At 43.5% G+C, this 20,569-nt stretch overlaps 1 pseudogene; it reads left to right on the top strand.

Annotated features, from left to right (window-relative positions):
* LOC135507627 (uncharacterized) overlaps window positions 1-20,098 on the top strand; it is a 30,400-nt pseudogene extending 10,302 nt beyond the window's left edge.
* The last annotated feature ends 471 nt before the right edge of the window (window positions 20,099-20,569 follow it).

Here is a 20,569-nt window from a genome sequence, read left to right on the forward strand (position 1 = left end):
ACTTGTGCAAAAGTCAGGATGGAAATAAACTTTTCATAAACCCTTAAAACAACTATATTATTTTGCGTGGGTTGTATTAGCAACATCAATGATTTACACACGCACATATTATTATATGACAATGAGTTCTGGTTCTTCTAGAAATGTCCTGTACCTCGGGCTTAAAAAGAGTCCAGCCCGGTAAAGGAGTTCAGGGAACTCCCGTGACCTTTAGTCACGCAATGTTTGTCCGTTCATTCAGTGTAGCGTAAACCCAGTATTAATCATACAATCCATATAACAATTATTTTACTACAGAACTTTAAAGCGTATCAACTCTTACTAAGTCCTCAACTACAACTAACTACATAAATCATCACCGTATACATGACATCAAAACAAATGAAATACCGTATACAAAAAGGTGGTAGTCAGTCAGACAATCCAATCCGCCAATAGATCTCCAGCGGAGAAAGGCCACGAAGAACGGAGAAGTGTAGTCCACGGACGCAAAGACTGGATCCGATCCTGGGTAAACTCTATTAGGCTACAAAACACACGTTTAACGGCAGCAAAACAACGGAATAGAGAAGCGTCAGGAACTGAGGGTTGAACACATCCTCCTTCACGTTTCCATCACAACCCCACTTTTGCGCAGCTGATGCTGGCTATTTAATTGGGAATTAAAGGGAAAGCGCCCTATTGGAAGGAGCTGCACTGAGACGGTTCAGAAAAATTCAGGGCCGTCACAATTTCCCCTGACACGCAACAGTACTTGTTATATTTTGAATGCTTAGCAGGACAAGAAAATGGTCCAATTCACACACTTAGCAAGAGAACATCCAAATAAAATGTTATTGGTCACATACACATGGTTAGCAGATGTTAATGCGAGTGTAGCGAAATGCTTGTGCTTCTATTTCCGACAGTGCAGTACTACCTAACAAGTAATCTAACAAATTCACAACGACTACCTTATACACACAAATGTAAAGGGATGAACATTTTTTGAATGGAGCATGCTTATTTAAGATGGTGAGGAAGGCACTTTTAAAGAATTACCAGGCATCTTCTACTGATGGGATGAGGTCATGATACTCCGGCCAGGTTGATTAGAAAGGCCTGCTCGCTGAAGTGTTTTAGGGAGCGTTTGACAGTGATGAGGGGTGGTCGTTTGACCGCAGACCCATTACGGATGCAGGAAATGAGGCAGTGATCGCTGAGATCTGGGTTGAAGACAGCAGAGGTGTATTTAGAGGGCAAGTTGGTTAGGATGATATCTATGAGGGTGCCCGTGTTTACGGATTTGGGGTTGTACATGGTAGGTTCATAGATAATTTGTGTGAGCTTGAGAGCATCAAACTTAGATTGTAGGATGGCCGGGGTGTGAAGCATGGCCCAGTTTAGGGCACCTAGCAGCACAAGCTCAGAAGATAGATGGGGGGCAATCAATTCACATATGGTGTCCAGGGCACAGCTGGGGGCAGAGGGTGGTCTATAGCAAGCGGCAACGGTGAGAAACCTTTTTCTGGAAAGGTTAATTTTTAGAAGTAGAAGCTCAAATTGGTTTGGTATAGACCTGGATAGCAAGACAGAACTCTGCAGGCTATCTCTGCACTAGATTACAACACCGCCCCCCTTTTGGCAGTTCTATCTTGGCGGAAAATGTTATCGTTAGGGATGGGAATTTCAGGGGTTTTGGTGGTTTTCCTAAGCCAGGATTCAGACATGGCTAAGACATAAAGCAGTGAATAAAACAAACTTAGGGACCATGCTTCTAATGTTAACATGCATGAAACCAAGGCACTTACAGTTGCAGAAGTCAACAAATGAGAGCACCTGGGGATAGGAGTGGAGCTAGGCACTGGAGGCCCTGGATTAACATCTACATCGCCAGAGGAACAGAGGAGAAGTAGGATAAGGGTACAGCTAAAGGCTATATGAACTGGCCATCGAGCATGTTTGGAACAAAGAGTAAAGGGAGCAGGTTTCTGGGCATGATAGCATAGATTCTAGGCATAATGTACAGACAAAGGTATGGTAGGAAGAGAGTACATTGGAGGTAAACCTAGGCATTGTGTAATGATGAGAGAGATGTAGTCTCTGGAGACGTTTAAACCAGGTGATGTCATCACATATGTGGGAGGTGGAATAACATGGTTGGTTAAAGCATATTGAGCAGGGCTGGAGGCTCTACAGTGAAATAAGTCAATCGCTAACCAGGACAGTAATGGACAAGGCATATTGATATCAGGGAGAGGCATGCGTAGCCAAGTGATAGTATGGGTCCAGTGAGTGGTTGGACTGGATGGGGACACTGCGATTCAGACAGTTAGCAGGCCGGGGCTAGCAGTTAGCAGGCCGGGGCTAGCAAGTTAGCATAAGGGCCTTAGAGAGACGTCGCAATGGGGGGGAAGTCTGTTTTTGCCTCCTCGTGCGGTGACGTTGCCAGACAAGTCGTGGAATTAGTAGGGGTCCAAGTCCACTTGGCAAAATGGCTATAGTGGTTCAAGAAACTGGCCGATGGATCAGCTAACAGTTCAATATGCTATAGATAGCTAGCAGGCCGCGGTTAGCAGAATGGGCCTTCAGGGGACGTCGCACCTGAGGGGCCTGTTGGGATCCTCGGGCAGATTATGTCGGTATTCCAGTCGTGAAGGATCGGCGGGGTTCCGTGCAGTTAGCTAGCTGCCATGATCCAGATAAAAAGGTTCAGAGTTTGCGGTAGGTCCGGTATGCTCTGGTTTGAAACGCATTGTACGAACTGGCGAGAGTTTAGCTGGTTAGCTGATGACCGCTAGCAGTGGTTAGCTGACTGATAGCTGATAGCTAGTTAGCTAGCTATATAGAAATTCTTTAGGAAAAAAAACGGATCCACATCCCATTGGGTGAAGATGGTTGCAGGAAGTTGAGGTTTAGGTGAAAATTACAGGCCTCTCATCTTTTTAAGTAGGAGAGCTTGCACAATTGGTGGCTGACTAAATACTTTTTTGCCCCACTGTATACATGGGACAAGACAAGACAAAGACATATGACTGCTCTGCCATCTTGGAAAACTCAAGGAGTTTTCATTATAAATGATGTCTGAGTGTGTCCCTGGCTATCTGTCGATTAAAAAAAAATAGCATTGTCTTTTGGTTTGCTTAATATAAGGAATTTGACATTATTTATACTTTTACTTTGGATACTTAAGTATATATTTGCAGTTGCATTTACTTTTGATACTTAAGTATATTTAAAACCAAATACTTTTAGACTTTTACTCAAGTAGAATCTTACTGAGTGACTCACTTTTACTTGGTATTTTTCTATTAAGGTATTTTTACATTTACTCAAGGATGAGTGTCAGGTATTTTTTCCACCACTGTGCAAACATAAACCATTTAAATGGTTGCTTATCTGGCACAAAATGCGTATCAACCAATTAAAATCATCATACTTGCACGTGACAGAATGCTAAATTGTAGTAGCTGGTCCCATAACATGGCACGCATTGGCCTATGCTAACTTCAACAGGTAGCACTGATTTATATCCTGGCACAAATTCTTAATCAGCCTATCAAAGACCTTAGACTTTATATCCACCAACCAATAGCATTTCATAAAATAGGTCAACCCAAGCAACTAGATTGATATTTTAAACCTTCAAATTCAAGGTGACTTTTGTTCCGTTGGTCTGTAACAAAATGTTGGGTGCCAATATTGCACTGATGCATCCTAGGTTACTAGCTAATACTAATGTTAGACTACATTTTCACAGTTTTGGCATATATGACAAAATTCATGTTTCTGTTTCACACACACCTATCCACAAGAGGTCCTTACGACACAAGTTTATCATACATCGTAAACACGTTTTCAGCCATGTAGGCTACCATTGTCACCATTACTTCTAGGCGGCACACTCTACTAAAGAGGTTGACTCTAAATCAATAGTGTACTGTTGAAGGAATTTAATTCCTCTGTTTTAATTCCCAATTACAATTAAACACTCTGTCAATTCATAAGAATTTGTAAGACCCTTATTTTATAGGAATGGACAGAGCCTGGTCTTAAAAGTCAAGTAACCGCCTTTAATCAAGAGAGTACTGAGTACATACACATTTTACCACAGTTTATAAACTGAAAATGACGTCAGCGTTTTCTAAATGTTCCATCTCTTCTTGACACTGGTAGAAAGGCTCTATAGCTCTCAAGCCTTCCCTCCTCGCCTAGAGCCAAGGTCAGTCAGTGTAGATAAGCATTCTAGACAGTCTGGAGATATAGTTCATTCATTTGTACCAAGGAACAGACCGTCATTGTTCTAAACTCGACTACATTCACTACATTATATTCAATACTGGGATCAAGAGAGAAAATTCATACATGTACAGTAGCATAATAGTATTCTGATTAGTACATCCTGATTGAAATGTATACATAATTAGTCATTATAGATAAAAATTCCCTTAACATGCACTTTCACCATGAGCCCCTCCGCATCAAGCTTTTTAGTTTAGGAAAAAACTGTTCACTGCCGGACCTTGATGTTCGATTCAAAACGCATGTGACGAAATGGATGATTTATAATAATGCATAGCCTATAAAACGTTAACGGCCTGCATGTAAGTGTAGCCTACATAAGAATATATTAATTTTACATTTACATTTAAGTCATTTAGCAGACGCTCTTATCCAGAGCGACTTACAAATTGGTGAATTCACCTTCTGACATCCAGTGGAACAGCCACTTTACAATAGTGCATCTAAATCATTTAAGGGGGGGGGTTTGAGAAGGATTACTTTATCCTATCCTAGGTATTCCTTGAAGAGGTGGGGTTTCAGGTGTCTCCGGAAGGTGGTGATTGACTCCGCTGTCCTGGCGTCGTGAGGGAGTTTGTTCCACCATTGGGGGCCAGAGCAGCGAACAGTTTTGACTGGGCTAGCGGGAACTGTACTTCCTCAGTGGTAGGGAGGCGAGCAGGCCAGAGGTGGATGAACGCAGTGCCCTTGTTTGGGTGTAGGGCCTGATCAGAGCCTGGAGGTACTGCGGTGCCGTTCCCCTCACAGCTCCGTAGGCAAGCACCATGGTCTTGTAGCGGATGCGAGCTTCAACTGGAAGCCAGTGGAGAGAGCGGAGGAGCGGGGTGACGTGAGAGAACTTGGGAAGGTTGAACACCAGACGGGCTGCGGCGTTCTGGATGAGTTGTAGGGGTTTAATGGCACAGGCAGGGAGCCCAGCCAACAGCGAGTTGCAGTAATCCAGACGGGAGATGACAAGTGCCTGGATTAGGACCTGCGCCGCTTCCTGTGTGAGGCAGGGTCGTACTCTGCGGATGTTGTAGAGCATGAACCTACAGGAACGGGCCACCGCCTTGATGTTAGTTGAGAACGACAGGGTGTTGTCCAGGATCACGCCAAGGTTCTTAGCGCTCTGGGAGGAGGACACAATGGAGTTGTCAACCGTGATGGCGAGATCATGGAACGGGCAGTCCTTCCCCGGGAGGAAGAGCAGCTCCGTCTTGCCGAGGTTCAGCTTGAGGTGGTGATCCGTCATCCACACTGATATGTCTGCCAGACATGCAGAGATGCGATTCGCCACCTGGTCATCAGAAGGGGGAAAGGAGAAGATTAATTGTGTGTCGTCTGCATAGCAATGATAGGAGAGACCATGTGAGGTTATGACAGAGCCAAGTGACTTGGTATATAGCGAGAATAGGAGAGGGCCTAGAACAGAGCCCTGGGGGACACCAGTGGTGAGAGCGCGTGGCGAGGAGACAGATTCTCGCCACGCCACCTGGTAGGAGCGACCTGTCAGGTAGGACGCAATCCAAGCGTGGGCCGCGCCGGAGATGCCCAACTCGGAGAGGGTGGAGAGGAGGATCTGATGGTTCACAGTATCGAAGGCAGCCGATAGGTCTAGAAGGATGAGAGCAGAGGAGAGAGAGTTAGCTTTAGCAGTGCGGAGCGCCTCCGTGATACAGAGAAGAGCAGTCTCAGTTGAATGACTAGTCTTGAAACCTGACTGATTTGGATCAAGAAGGTCATTCTGAGAGAGATAGCGGGAGAGCTGGCCAAGGACGGCACGTTCAAGAGTTTTGGAGAGAAAAGAAAGAAGGGATACTGGTCTGTAGTTGTTGACATCGGAGGGATCGAGTGTAGGTTTTTTCAGAAGGGGTGCAACTCTCGCTCTCTTGAAGACGGAAGGGACGTAGCCAGCGGTCAGGGATGAGTTGATGAGCGAGGTGAGGTAAGGGAGAAGGTCTCCGGAAATGGTCTGGAGAAGAGAGGAGGGGATAGGGTCAAGCGGGCAGGTTGTTGGGCGGCCCGCCGTCACAAGAAGCGAGATTTCATCTGGAGAGAGAGGGGAGAAAGAGGTCAGAGCACAGGGTAGGGCAGTGTGAGCAGAACCAGCGGTGTCGTTTGACTTAGCAAACGAGGATCGGATGTCGTCGACCTTCTTTTCAAAATGGTTGACGAAGTCATCTGCAGAGAGGTCGGAGGGGGGGGGACGGGGAGGAGGATTCAGGAGGGAGGAGAAGGTGGCAAAGAGCTTCCTAGGGTTAGAGGCAGATGCTTGGAATTTAGAGTGGAAGAAAGTGGCTTTAGCAGCAGAGACAGAGGAGGAAAATGTAGAGAGGAGGGAGTGAAAGGATGCCAGGTCCGCAGGGAGGCGAGTTTTCCTCCATTTCCGCTCGGCTGCCCGGAGCACTGTTCTGTGAGCTCGCAATGAGTCGTCGAGCCACGGAGCGGGAGGGGAGGACCGAGCCGGCCTGGAGGATAGGGGACATAGAGAGTCAAAGGATGCAGAAAGGGAAGAGAGGAGGGTTGAGAAGGCAGAATCAGGAGATAGGTTGGAGAAGGTATGAGCAGAGGGAAGAGATGATAGGATGGAAGAGGAGAGAGTAGCGGGGGAGAGAGAGCGAAGGTTGGGACGGCGCGATACCATCCGAGTAGGGGCAGTGTGGGAAGTGTTGGATGAGAACGAGAGGGAAAAGGATACAAGGTAGTGGTCGGAGACTTGGAGGGGAGTTGCAATGAGGTTAGTGGAAGAACAGCATCTAGTAAAGATGAGGTCGAGCGTATTGCCTGCCTTGTGAGTAGGGGGGGAAGGTGAGAGGGTGAGGTCAAAAGAGGAGAGGAGTGGAAAGAAGGAGGCAGAGAGGAATGAGTCAAAGGTAGACGTGGGGAGGTTAAAGTCGCCCAGGACTGTGAGAGGTGAGCCGTCCTCAGGAAAGGAGCTTATCAAGGCATCAAGCTCATTGATGAACTCTCCGAGGGAACCTGGAGGGCGATAAATGATAAGGATGTTAAGCTTGAAAGGGCTGGTAACTGTGACAGCATGGAATTCAAAGGAGGCGATAGACAGATGGGTAAGGGGAGAAAGAGAGAATGACCACTTGGGAGAGATGAGGATCCCGGTGCCACCACCCCGCTGACCAGAAGCTCTCGGGGTGTGCGAGAACACGTGGGCGGACGAAGAGAGAGCAGTAGGAGTAGCAGTGTTATCTGTGGTGATCCATGTTTCCGTCAGTGCCAAGAAGTCGAGGGACTGGAGGGAGGCATAGGCTGAGATGAACTCTGCCTTGTTGGCCGCAGATCGGCAGTTCCAGAGGCTACCGGAGACCTGGAACTCCAAGTGGGTCGTGCGCGCTGGGACCACCAGATTAGGGTGGCCGCGGCCACGCGGTGTGGAGCGTTTGTATGGTCTGTGCAGAGAGGAGAGAACAGGGATAGATAGACACATAGTTTACAGGCTACAGAAGAGGCTACGCTAATGCAAAGGAGATTGGAATGACAAGTGGACTACACGTCTCGAATGTTCAGAAAGTTAAGCTTACGTAGCAAGAATCTTATTGACTAAAATGATTGAAATGATACAGTACTGCTGGAGTAGGCTAGCTGGCAGTGGCTGCGTTGTTGACACTACACTAATCAAGTCGTTCCGTCGAGTGTAATAGTTTCTACAGTGCTGCTAATCGGGGGCTAGCTGGCTAGCTAGCAGTGTTGATTACGTTACGTTACGTTAAAAGAACGACAATAGCTGGCTAGCTAACCTAGAAAATCGCTCTAGACTACACAATTGTCTTAGATACAAAGACGGCTATGTAGCTAGCTAGCTACGATCAAACAAATCAAACCGTTGTACTGTAATGAAGTGAAATGAAAATGTGATACTACCTGTGGAGCGAAGCGGAATGTTGACCGGGTAGTTGAAGTTCAATTCGGTAGACGTTGGCTAGCTGTTGGCTAGCTAGCTAGCAGTATCTCCTACGTTAAGGACGACAAATAGCTGGCTAGCTAACCTCGGTAAATTAAGATAATCACTCTAAGTCGACACACTCTAAACTACACAATTATCTTGGATACGAAGACAGCAAAGACAACTATGTAGCTAGCTAACACTACACTAATCGAGTCGTTCAGTTGAGTGTAATAGTTTCTTCAGCGCTAGTAGACGGTGGACGTTAGCTAGCTGCTGGGCAGATAGCAGTGTAGACTACGTTAGGACGACGAAATACGATAATTACGCAATTATCTTTGATACAAAGACGGCTATGTAGCTAGCTAAGAAGAAATTGCTAAGATTAGACAAATCAAACCGCTGTACTATAATGAAATGTAATGAAAAGTTATACTACCTGCGGACCGAAGTGTAGATGCGACCGCTCGCTCCAACCCGGAACCGGCCAAGTGTCATCCTACATTAAGACTGTCGATTTAAACATCTTTAAAGGAACTGCAATACTGCCTTGTGTAGGATGAGAACGAGAATGCAACCTATAATCCTACTGTACACTAACGCTCATCTTCCTCCAGTCAAATGATGCATCTGTAACCACGTTTCCATCCACAGTTTAAGTAAAGTCATACTGTATATAAAAAAAGGACAGCTGTGATGATGGAAACAGGAAGTTTTGGTAAAATTGTATAATTGCAGACATAATTTGTTCTTTCGTCATGGTGGGATGTTTTTGGGTTGCTAAAGTGTATTGTGTGAGAAATGGTGGTGGAAACGCCTTTTTATATCTAAATATTGATATTTAGATATCATCAAGCTCGAGACCCCGGGTCTCGACCCCGCCCTGTGCAACTGGGTACTGGACTTCCTGACGGGCCGCCCCCAGGTGGTGAGGATAGGTAACAACATCTCCACCCCGCTGATCCTCAACACTGGGGCCCCACAAGGGTGCGTTCTGAGCCCACTCCTGTACTCCCTGTTCACCTGTCACGACTTTCGTCGGAAGAAGAAGAGGAGTCATTGGACCAAAATGCAGCGGGGTACGTGTTCATCTTTATTAGCTTAACTGACTGAACACTGAATACAAAATAACAAAAAGAATAGCCGAAACTGTTCTGCAAGGTGCAACCAACACTAAACAGAAAAAAAACCACCCACAACTAACAGTGGGAAAACAGGCTATCTAAGTATGGTTCTCAATCAGAGACAACGATAGACAGTTGCCTCTGATTGAGAACCACACCCAGCCAAACAAGTAAGAAATCCAAAACATAGAAAATGAACATAGAATGCCCCCACTAGTCACACACTGGCCTAACCAAAATAGAGAATAAAAGCCTCTCTATGGCCAGGACGTGACATCACCCACGACTGCGTGGCCATGCACGCCTCCAACTCAACCATCAAGTTTGCGGACGACACTACAGTGCTAGGCTTGATTACCAACAACGACCAGACGGCCTACAGGGAGGAGGTGAGGGCCCTCGGAGTGTGGTGTCAGGAAAATAACCTCACACTCAACATCAACAAAACAAAGGAGATGATTGTGGACTTCAGGAAACAGCAGAGGGAGCACCCCCTATCCACATCGACGGGACAGTAGTGGAGAGGTTAATACGTTTTAAATTCCTCGGCGTACATATCACAGACAAACTGAATTGGTCCACCCATACAGACAGTGTTGTGAAGAAGGCGCAGCAGCGCCTCTTCAACCTCAGGAGACTGAAGAAATTTGTCTTGTCACCAAAAGCACTCATAAACTTCTATAGATGTACAATCGAGAGCATCCTGTTGGGCTGTATCACTGCCTGGTACTGCAACTGCTCCGCCACAACCGTTAGGCTCTCCAGAGGGTAGTAAGGTCTGCACAACGCATCACCGGGGGCAAACTTCCTGCACTCCAGGACACCTACACCACCCGATGTCACAGGAAGGCCATAAAGATCATCAAGGACAACAACCACCCGAGCCACTGCCTGTTCACCCCGCTATCATCCAGAAGGCGAGGTCAGTACAGGTGCATCAAAGCAGGGACCGAGAGACTGAAAAACAGCTTCTATCTCAAGGCCATCAGACTGTTAAACAGCCACCACTAACATTGAGTGGCTCCTGCCAACATATTGACCCAACTCCAGCTCACTTTAATGATGGAAATTGATGTAAAAAATGTATCACTAGCCACTTTAAACAATGCCACTTAATATAATGTTTACATACCCTACATTACTCATCTCATATGTATATGTATATACTGTACTCGATATCATCTACTGCATCTTGCCATCTAGCCACTTTAAACTATGCCACTTAATATAATGTTTACATACCCTACATTACTCATCTCATATGTATATGTATATACTGTACTCGATATCATGTACTGCATCTTGCCATCTTTATGTAATACATGTATCACTAGCCACTTTAAACTATGCCACTTTTATGTTTACGTACCCTACATTACTCATCTCATATGTATTATACTGAACTCGATACCATCTACTGCATCTTGCCTATGCCGTTCTGGACCATCACTCATTCATAAATATTTATGTACATATTCTTTATCCCTTTACACTTGTGTGTATAAAGTAGTAGTTTTGGAATTGTTAGGTTAGATTACTCGTTGGTTATTACTGCATTGTCGGAACTAGAAGCACAAGCATTTCGCTACGCTCACATTAACATCTGCTAACCATGTGTATGTGACAAATACAATTTGATTTCATTTGTTTTTAACTATCATATCGAAGTAAACTTGGAGTCACGCAACAATATGTTGTGTGGTCCTCCCACTACGACTCGGGAAACCATGCAGTTTACAAGGCTACAGATGAAATAAGTTACGATGAGCATCACAGGGGAGTGAAGGTGCACAGTATTGAGTTTGATGCTCCTTTCCAATAAATATTGAGGGTCTTCTGGTGACTTGATGATTGATGCTTGACCGCCATTTGGCAACTACAAATATTATCGCTCTTATCCATAATCTAATTATGTAGACTAGCCTACGCAATACATTTGAAAGTGTTACATTTAACACTGTCAGCGAGTACATATGGTCCCACAAGTACAAAGTGTTACATTTTCTAGTGTTGATTTAACACGAGTGCAAACAGTTAACCCTGCACTACACTGGCCAGTGTTGATCAAATTGAACGCTAAGGTAATCAACACTGTGTTATAGTGAGACTCACTAGTGTTGATCTTGGGTGACTCCTATTAGAGTACAAATGTGTTGACTCTATTCAGTGTTTAATTTATTTACTCTCTTGTAAATCATATTTTGTTAAAGTGCTTGGAATTTCCCAAACTCAAGCAAAGCTGTTTCAACATTCAAATATGTTTTATGACCAAAACATACGTCTCAGCCCTAGCTTAAACTATTATCAAGTGACACTGGAATGTAGTCAAACAAATCCCTTGCTCCATATGACATGAGCAAATCAATACGTTTGTTGGAAAATGCTGACATTTACATTAAAAACAAATGTTTCTCACAACCTAACCATAAGTAACAGCCTTGGCTTAAACTTATCAAGTGACAGTATGGGACAATATAGTCAAAAAATCCCTTGCTCCATATGACATGAGCAAATCAAAAAGTTTGTGGTCATGTTAAATACCTTGCATGGTGGACTTTGCTTCAAAACAACTTTAAATGCATGCTAATTATCATAAGAACGAGCTGACCCAACCAAAAAAAAAACATTTCTCTTTCGGAATATAGCCTTAATTTTGTAAAATACTGCCATTTCAATGACTATTTCACCACATATGACCAAATCAAGACGATATTCTGTAGCATGGGGCTTTATCCATACCTGACAAAACATTTGTGTGCACTGAGACATTCAACTTGGCAGCAATCTCATTGCTTTCTTTCAGGTCATTGAGCCTTGACATCTTTCTGGACCTATAGCTAGTCTATCCTGGCTGAACGCTTCCCAATTATATGCCATGTAATTTTGGTGTTACTTGGCTACATTCTTAAAACCCTTCAGTTTCTTTTTAAATAAATTATGTTTTGCCTTGAAGCGCATACACCACAAGTGAAGAATGGGCCCAATATTCCTTATACAACGGGGATAATGTGTCATGAAGTGGTGTTTCGGTAACAGATTTCTATCAGGAAATAAATACTTGAAAAGCCTGATGATGTTCAGCAATTAAGTGCTTCAGATAGATTTTTTTTAAACATTTTATTTAGCTTTAACTAGGCAAGTCAGTTAAGAACAAATTCTTATTTTCAATGACGGCCTAGGAACAGTGGGTTAGCTGCCTTGTTCAGGGTCAGAACGACAGAGTTTTACCTTGTCAGCTCGGGGATTCAATCTTCCTTTCGGTTACTAATAATATAATAATATCCCATTTAGCAGACGCTTTTGTCCAAAGCGACTTACAAGTCGGCTGGGGCCACTACTTTTACATATGGGTGGTCCCAGTGGTCCCAGTGGGTTACTAGTCCAACGCTCTAACCACTAGGCTACCTGTCGCCCCAGATAGTAATGCCCTCTGTTAGTATAGGAGAAAACACAATATTTACAATTTGTAGTAGTAACAGAAGCAGCTGCCAGTATTTATCATCTTTCTGCACCAGATCACCAAATATCAATGTCAAATTACGAAGACATCAAGACTGAATAGCATTTAGATCCAAATCATTGCATTATATCAACAAAAATTGCCTGTAGTATTGAAGTACTGCAGAGTTCAATAAGCAAGCATGCTTCACACCATACATATGAGGTAGTGTTGGGTTTGACTGAGTAGTTTGACAATGGTCTGAGTTTATGTGTTTTGTTCGTAAAGTCAGTCTTTGGTAATCCTCAGAACACTGTTTGAAAATCCACTTTCTCATTGAGGCAAAAACGGCAACAATAACGAGCACTAAATGATTCCACACAACCAAACAGGCAATGTATACCAAGATTATCTCCAGTTACTTGGACATTACTGCCATGTATACGACCACTGAAGAAGGGAACTTCAATACCCTCAGTCTCAAGCACTTTCAAATCGCTTACTATTGGCTCATGAATGGATTCAAATCCATAAGTTAAGGTCCTGGGTATGGAATAGTGCACATTTTTGTGCACCAAATTGTGAATACCCTTATACCCTTTTTTGATCGCAATGGATTAGTAGTCTCAAAGTCATCAAAATAGTTGAATTTGCAATGCATTTTTCTCGTTAGAAAAGAGAGGATATCTCTTATATATATTTTAGGCCATCTTCCAAATCAAAGTAAACTCCATATTTAAAATTGTGCCCCGAGTTAATTTCTACAAAATTGACTGCAATGTCTCGAGAATTGGAACGTAAGAAAATGTATCAGTTATGACTGTTTGATCATAAGTTCCAGTAGTGTTCTTTCTTCTACTGTCAAATCTAACAGTAGAAAGGATGTGAAAGGATTTTCAATATCCTGAAAAGAATGTTGTTTGTTTCTGACAGTTTGTCTCTTTTGAAGATATACATAAGCGGTCGCTTTAGCTTGACCCTGTATCTCCTGAACTAGTCCTTCCACGGAAGATACAAAACTATTTACAGTTGTCTGACCTGCAGACTGCAGTTGTGCAATTGGAGACGCACACATATCAAGTGTGTTCTTGTTAGATATTGGTACAACCTGGTTACAACTAGAATTTGAAGGAAAATCCCCATTACTTGGCTGATTATCAACGGCTATATTAGCATCCAAAATTTGTCAGTCTCCGGAATTGTGCCCTGTTCAAATGCTTCCCAAAGCCTGAAAATTTACCAAATACACGACAACAATCTGCTTGACCACATTTTAGTTTAAGAGTTCTACCAGGGCACATTCCATGCATCAACTTGAGATGCCTCATGAGGAAGTTGGTACTTCCATAACTAGCATGGCAAACAAAACATAACTTAATCAGCAATAGTGCAGGAGTCTAGCTCTGAGCTCAGCAACCCTTGGAGTCTCCTTAACCTTCCCAATGTCTGTTGTACACAGTTGTCTGTTTATAAAGGTGTACATGTTGCGCAGCATTGTATTGTAAGCAGTATCAAAAACAAAGTGATTCTTGAAAAGCTCATCGAAGGCACCAAGAGTCGTCGTTGACGTAAAACGCTCGCTTGTCCAGGATGATGAAGTAAGAATGGATGCTGCTCTTCCTGGTCCCGACTGCAAGAATATATGGTTGGCGGCTCTGGTCAATCGTATCAAGGTGCTCCTGGATACTGGTTCCTGCCTGAAGACGATATGAACTAATGATGGTGTTAGTTTTTAACGGCTACAGCACTGTCCAAGAATAAGAATGCCAATACAAACCTTTTAGAATATCACAAGATGCGGTTCAGCTTGGGATTCAGACATCTTGGCTGGTCTTTTGCGGCTTTGTGATGAAGGAGGAATCAAATGGAGCAGGAGAAGGATGGAGGAAAGGTCACCGTCCCATCCTAAACAAAGAGATCCTGATTAAAATGGTAAATTCCATCATCAGTGACATTAACATTTCCGAGTCATTTGAAATATAAATGATAAATGATGATCATCTAACCGTCAGCATTCGTGTCAGCTCAACAACTGCAGATTCTGCCATCTGGATCAGCTCCTGAAGTTCAGCTCCCTGAGTGGCCTTGCTTAGGGTCTTGCTTAGCATGAGGATCTTTTGCTTGAATGTAGTTGCCCACCTCTGCAAAAACTTGGCTGATGTTCCCTTTCCAAACAGCAGCACAACATCCTGTTCAATCTGAAACAAATAAGACAAAGATAACTTTAGTTTTGTGCAAGTCAATTTCTTTCCCACAAAACATTCCACTTTAAACACAGTTTGAGTAAATCACCAGCCTACAACTCACTCAGCAGTTGGGCCTCCAGAGTATAAATGAGTGGGCAGTTTCTTGAAGTTGAAACCAAATTCTATACCAGAGATACCCTTCTCCACTATTAGGGTTGTAATATTGTTCCTTACGAAAATGAACATGGTTACTAATCTTGAAAGAAAAACCAAATAACCAAGTCCCATTTGCTCCGATACCATACCAGACGAATTAAACGCAGATGCCCTTTATCAGTCGTAATGTATACTTACATATCCATTTGCAGTGTAGGGATCTTTCAGGTTATGGGAACAAGGAGACGATTCCTTGTGCAAACGTTTCTCACAGTGAGTGGTGGTGATGTCCTGACAAGGATATAATTATAAAATTGCATATAAACATTTAGGCCTACATTTAAGTGTATGCGTATGACCATTTGAAATAACCTATACAATACGATTATTAGCCAATAGCAGTGTGTTTGTGCAAGGCTTAATGATTCATTCTTAATCTTCATTTTCAAGTTGTTGGCTGTAGGCTACGTCCCTTTTCAACACACTAAGACAATACATGCAAATCTACATTTCAAAGAGTGTGAAAAACATGTGCGATTCGAACACTTGCCGCCACAATTTGCAACAATTATGTGGACTAGGCAATTTACACAGAGAACAATTTGACCAGTCAGTCAAATACACGTGATAGTTGTTTTGATGATCAGAACGTGTGGTTGGAAGAAGTTGTGCCTGGATAAAATCAGTGAGGTTAGCATAAGGCTAACCTCACTGTGTGCCATGTTGTCTGATGGGACCAGCTACAATTTAGCGTTTCGTCACGATTTTAATTGGCTGATACATATTTTGTATCAGGGGATCAGTTTAAATTTAAGTGGTTGCTTATGTTTGCAAGTATTGACCCTCCATGTTGAAAGTGTGTTTATTATCTGTGTGTATGTACCTGAGGGAGTGTATGTCTGTGTAATCTGTATCACCTCTCTTCCAGGAGGAGGAGGGTCCAGAGGTGCTGCTGGTGAAGGAGGAGGGTCTGGGGAACACTGAGGAGACCATGGTCATGGAGGACAACCAGACTACACCTCCTCCTGAACCCACAGAGGAACCAGCTGAGCAGCACAGGACCACACACAGTCTCCCTGAGGTGAGCCCACTATGAATTAACGTTTTATTGGTACTAGGTCAGGCCCTGTCCACAAAGTAGGAGTGCTGATCTAAGATCAGTTTGGTCATCAAAATGAATGAGACTATATAGACAGGTGCGGGACCTGATCCTCAATCAGCACTTCTACGCTGAGATAGTTTGTGGATACAAGCCCAGGTCTTGATTAATTTGGTCTTAAGATTTGGACCATGCCTTTCAATTATCAAACCATGAATTAAAAAGTGTCAAGTAATCAATTGAACTAACATGTTTGCATAGTATTCATAGCAATCCCTCATTGCCCAATCAGATGTTCCATAGCAGGTTGCTCATATCAGATTTCTTGATCCAACATCCTCTCACTCTGTATCTCTTACAGTCAGTAGACATGGAGGATGGGAAGATTGATCTGCTGGTTGTCAAAGAGGAGACAATAGAAGATGGACCAGAGAGCATTAATCTGCTGAGTGGACTAAAGATGGGGGAGCAAGGTAAGGGAGAAATACATATAGCCTCCATACAGTAATAGATCTCAATGGGAATAGTGATGCATCTGGCTATTGTTTTTTTCTCCATTCTTGAAATGAAATGAATACACATTATGTTTATTCACAAAAACACATATTATAATGTATAAACTTGACCAGGTAATTGAAAAACTCCATATATAGAGTTTTCTCTGCCATTTTTATGAATTAGATTTTGTAACCTCTTCCTGCAGGTGGTTGGCAGGAGGCTAACAGAGGAGACTGGGCAACCATCTTGGATTCCCAGACTGGTATAGCCAAGAGCCCAGGGGACGCCATCACCGAGCAGGCCAGGACCAGAGGCGACATAGTGGATGTTAGTGGATGGGACAATGTACTTAACTCTGGGCTGGGGAACAACACTGTTAACCACAACCAGAAACAGACAGTGGAACACAAAACAACATCTGAATTTAGTCTCCAAGGCAACAGACTGGCTGAGACCAGGGCGAGGCGTAGATTTGGTCTGCGGGGACGGGGAGGTGTCTGTATGAGAACAGACTCGGCTAGCGATGCTCCGTCCTGCTCCTATAGTTGTGATTCAGAGAAACTGATGGCGCCTCAGGTTAACCCCCTAACAGGTGCTGCCTTCAGCCTGCCTTCTATAGGATCTATCAACTGGAACATGGACCCTGAGAAAACACAGACACTCCCTGGCCTTCGTCCTCCTCACACTCTCCTTATGTTAAACCAGACCTCAGAAAATGCCAATGCCTCAACAGCAAATGGCTACACAAGCCCATTGACAAATGACAGTAGTAGTAACACTATCAGTAGATCTGGTAGCAAAGAGAAGCGCTTCCTGTGTTCGTTCTGTGGGAAAGCCTTTCGTTTCTCTAAACAGGTGGAGATCCACCAGAGGATGCACACGGGAGAGAAACCGTTCGGCTGCCACCTGTGCCGGGCCAGTTTTTCACACTTGTCCAGCCTGAAGAGGCACCAGAGAGTTCACACAGGGGAGAAACTTTTCAGCTGCCTCCTGTGCAGGGCCAGTTTTTCACACTCCTCCAGCCTGAAGAGGCACCAGAGGGTCCACACAGGGGAGAAGCCTTACACCTGCTCTCAGTGTGAAAAGAGGTTCTCCCACCAGCACCATCTCAAGATGCACCTGAAGGTCCACATGGGAGAGGCCATTCACCCATTCGCAATGCGGGAAGAGGTTCTTAGAGAGGAGCTACCTGACAATACACCAGCAGAAAATGCACACGCCCCATGAATAGTGTATGTACTAGTTTGTTTGTAGTTAATTTTGCTGGTTTGGATGTAGTCGGGAACTGGATGAGGTGAACTGAGGAAAGAAGGAGTATGATGAGGCAGATGAGAGATGATGGTTGGTATGATGGTGTAAAAATGATTCTCCGATGGAAAGTGACAACCTTGTCCTGTTTGATGCTGGTGTTTTATAAGGAAATGATAGTGCCTTAATGAATGTTTTCTTGACTTTAAGTAGTGACGATGTTGAACCTTTTTCAAAGAATTCTAAAAAATAATTTTATCAAAGCAAACCTTTTTCAAAGCGTTCTAAAATTAATTTATCAAAGCGAGGATACCAGATTCACAGAAAAGTGTTACCATAGAGAGAAAAGTTATTCTACAATACTTGTCACATGTATATTTTTGTGCAATAAAAGTACTGACCAGTTTGTTGAAATTAAATAGGAAATTGAATCTGTGCTGACTGACTTGGTTATTTTTATCATTGCAGGGACTGTGTTTCCCTTTTTTCAGTCAATCCAAAACATTCTTAATTCTTGAATCAACACATGGATTTAAAAAAAAAAAACTCCAATGGTACATATTGTTAGGTACTTGAATCACATTGTTAGAAATGGGCTTGCTTGTGGTGAACATTTTATAATGTCATGTTTCTGTGTGTACAGCAGAGTTTTATATAAACCATTATGCTTTTCTGTTCAATATGTGTTTTACAGTCTGCAGCCCATGAGGACATACTGATATCTGATGTTGCTGGTGGGAGAGACTGGACCTCTGAAGCGGCTGGTCACAAACCCTGGCACCAAATCGGACCGAAGCGCAAGGGACAGACTTCACCACACAGAACAAAACCAGTGGACAGATGGACTGAACAACCTCAGTCCTGGTGGTCATCAGAGAGACAGAGGCTCCAGTCAGGGATCCAGACTGCAGCCCAGACCCTTCTCTTCACAGTCTCAGTGCAGGGATGAAGCAGGGCCTGGGGCTGATAGAGATAGACCTTCCTATTCATATGATGCAAACACCACAGTATCCATGATGAACAGAGCAGGTCACCCTGCGCTTCAGCCTTCACAGAGAGTGGGGGGTGACCCTCCTGGTGGTAGTCTCTCAGGAAGTGCCTTCTTCTTCTTCAGGATCTCATCCAATGCCTAGCAAATTGGATCATAGGGTCTGTATAGGTAGCTCTTGTGGGCGTTCACCGCATGGTACCTAGCCTTTAACACAGCACACAATCCCAACAACACCCAAACAATGGCTAGAGGTTAAGGAGGGAGCTCAAAGATGAACCAACTGAGGGTGGTGGTTCCTGCTTCTACCTCCTCTGGTGTCATTGGGTCACAACATGAGAGGCCGAGCAGTAGGACAGACACCGACAAGCCATATGACGTGTGGGAAGCGCTTTACTGAGGCGAACTGGGAAGAAGCACCAGACTGTTAACACCATGGACGCCCATCAAGTGCAAACTGTTACATGAGCTTCTCCTTCCTGAGTAGCCTTAACAGACATAGGGAAGAAATCGTAGCAGTGTGGCTTGAGATGTACACATGGGTTATCTGGGAACCATTCCCCATATATTCCCATACGCATCGGAGTCCCGTCTTTCCAGGTTATTTCACAGCTTGTTTCTAGCATAAGGCATTGCAGCCAAAGCGCTGTTATACTGTAGATCACCTTATATAATCAGATCAGTTTTATTTACTTTCAAATCATAAGCTGTAAAAGGGGTAGGCCTGTGCTTTTTGTAATTTTCTTCAATAAAACATAAGTCGGTTTGACAGACAATTAGGCCATAGGCTGCTTTGTCCATCGATTTGTCGATCAATTCCCCCACCCACCATGCACTCTTTAGGACTAAGTCTCTAATTGACGGGGTATGAGAGGGTATTAAAATGAAGACTGTTTAAATGAATTATGCCTACTCAAATGTGTCTACTTTCAGCACCATGTGCTGTTAATTTCCAATTGATTGTGCCTTTGCTACTGCTTCACGTTTCAGCACCACAATGTAAGTCACTTGAATTGGGCTTATTGTGAGGTCAGTAACTTTGATAAATACATAATTGGCAAGAAAAATTGTTTTAATAAAATCAATTATAGTAGTAGCAAGCTATAAAAGTTGAGCTCCAGTCCTCCTCACCCTCTCCTCAATTGAAATTACACCCCCAGCGTTGAATCAGAAGTGGCATTGGGCATACCGATATATATATATATATATATAGCCCAATAAGCAACAAATTCTAAAACACTGAGAAATAGACATTTTGTCAATTACAAATATATATATATATATATATATATATATATATATATATATATATATATATATATATATATATATATAGCCCAATAAGCAACAAATTCTAAAACACTGAGAAATAGACATTTTGTCAATTACAAATTACATGACCCTCTCCTGGACTAGATTTTTTTTTAAATAATACTAAACCCAAAATTGAAAAAGCATGACCCTCCCCCATTTTCCTCCAGGTAACCATTCTGTGCATTTCGATCTGTCCATTTGCACTAGTCTGCCAATTCGCCCTAACTATTTTTAGCTCATGTAGGTCCTGTGTGGCTCAGTCGGTAGAGCATGGCGCTTGCAACGCCAAGCGTCGTGGGTTCGATTCCCGCTGGGGCCACCCATATGTAAAAGTAGTGGCCCCAGCCGACTTGTAA

Source organism: Oncorhynchus masou, chromosome 21, assembly GCF_036934945.1.
Source record: "Oncorhynchus masou masou isolate Uvic2021 chromosome 21, UVic_Omas_1.1, whole genome shotgun sequence".
In the NCBI taxonomy this organism is placed as follows: Eukaryota; Metazoa; Chordata; class Actinopteri; order Salmoniformes; family Salmonidae; genus Oncorhynchus; species Oncorhynchus masou.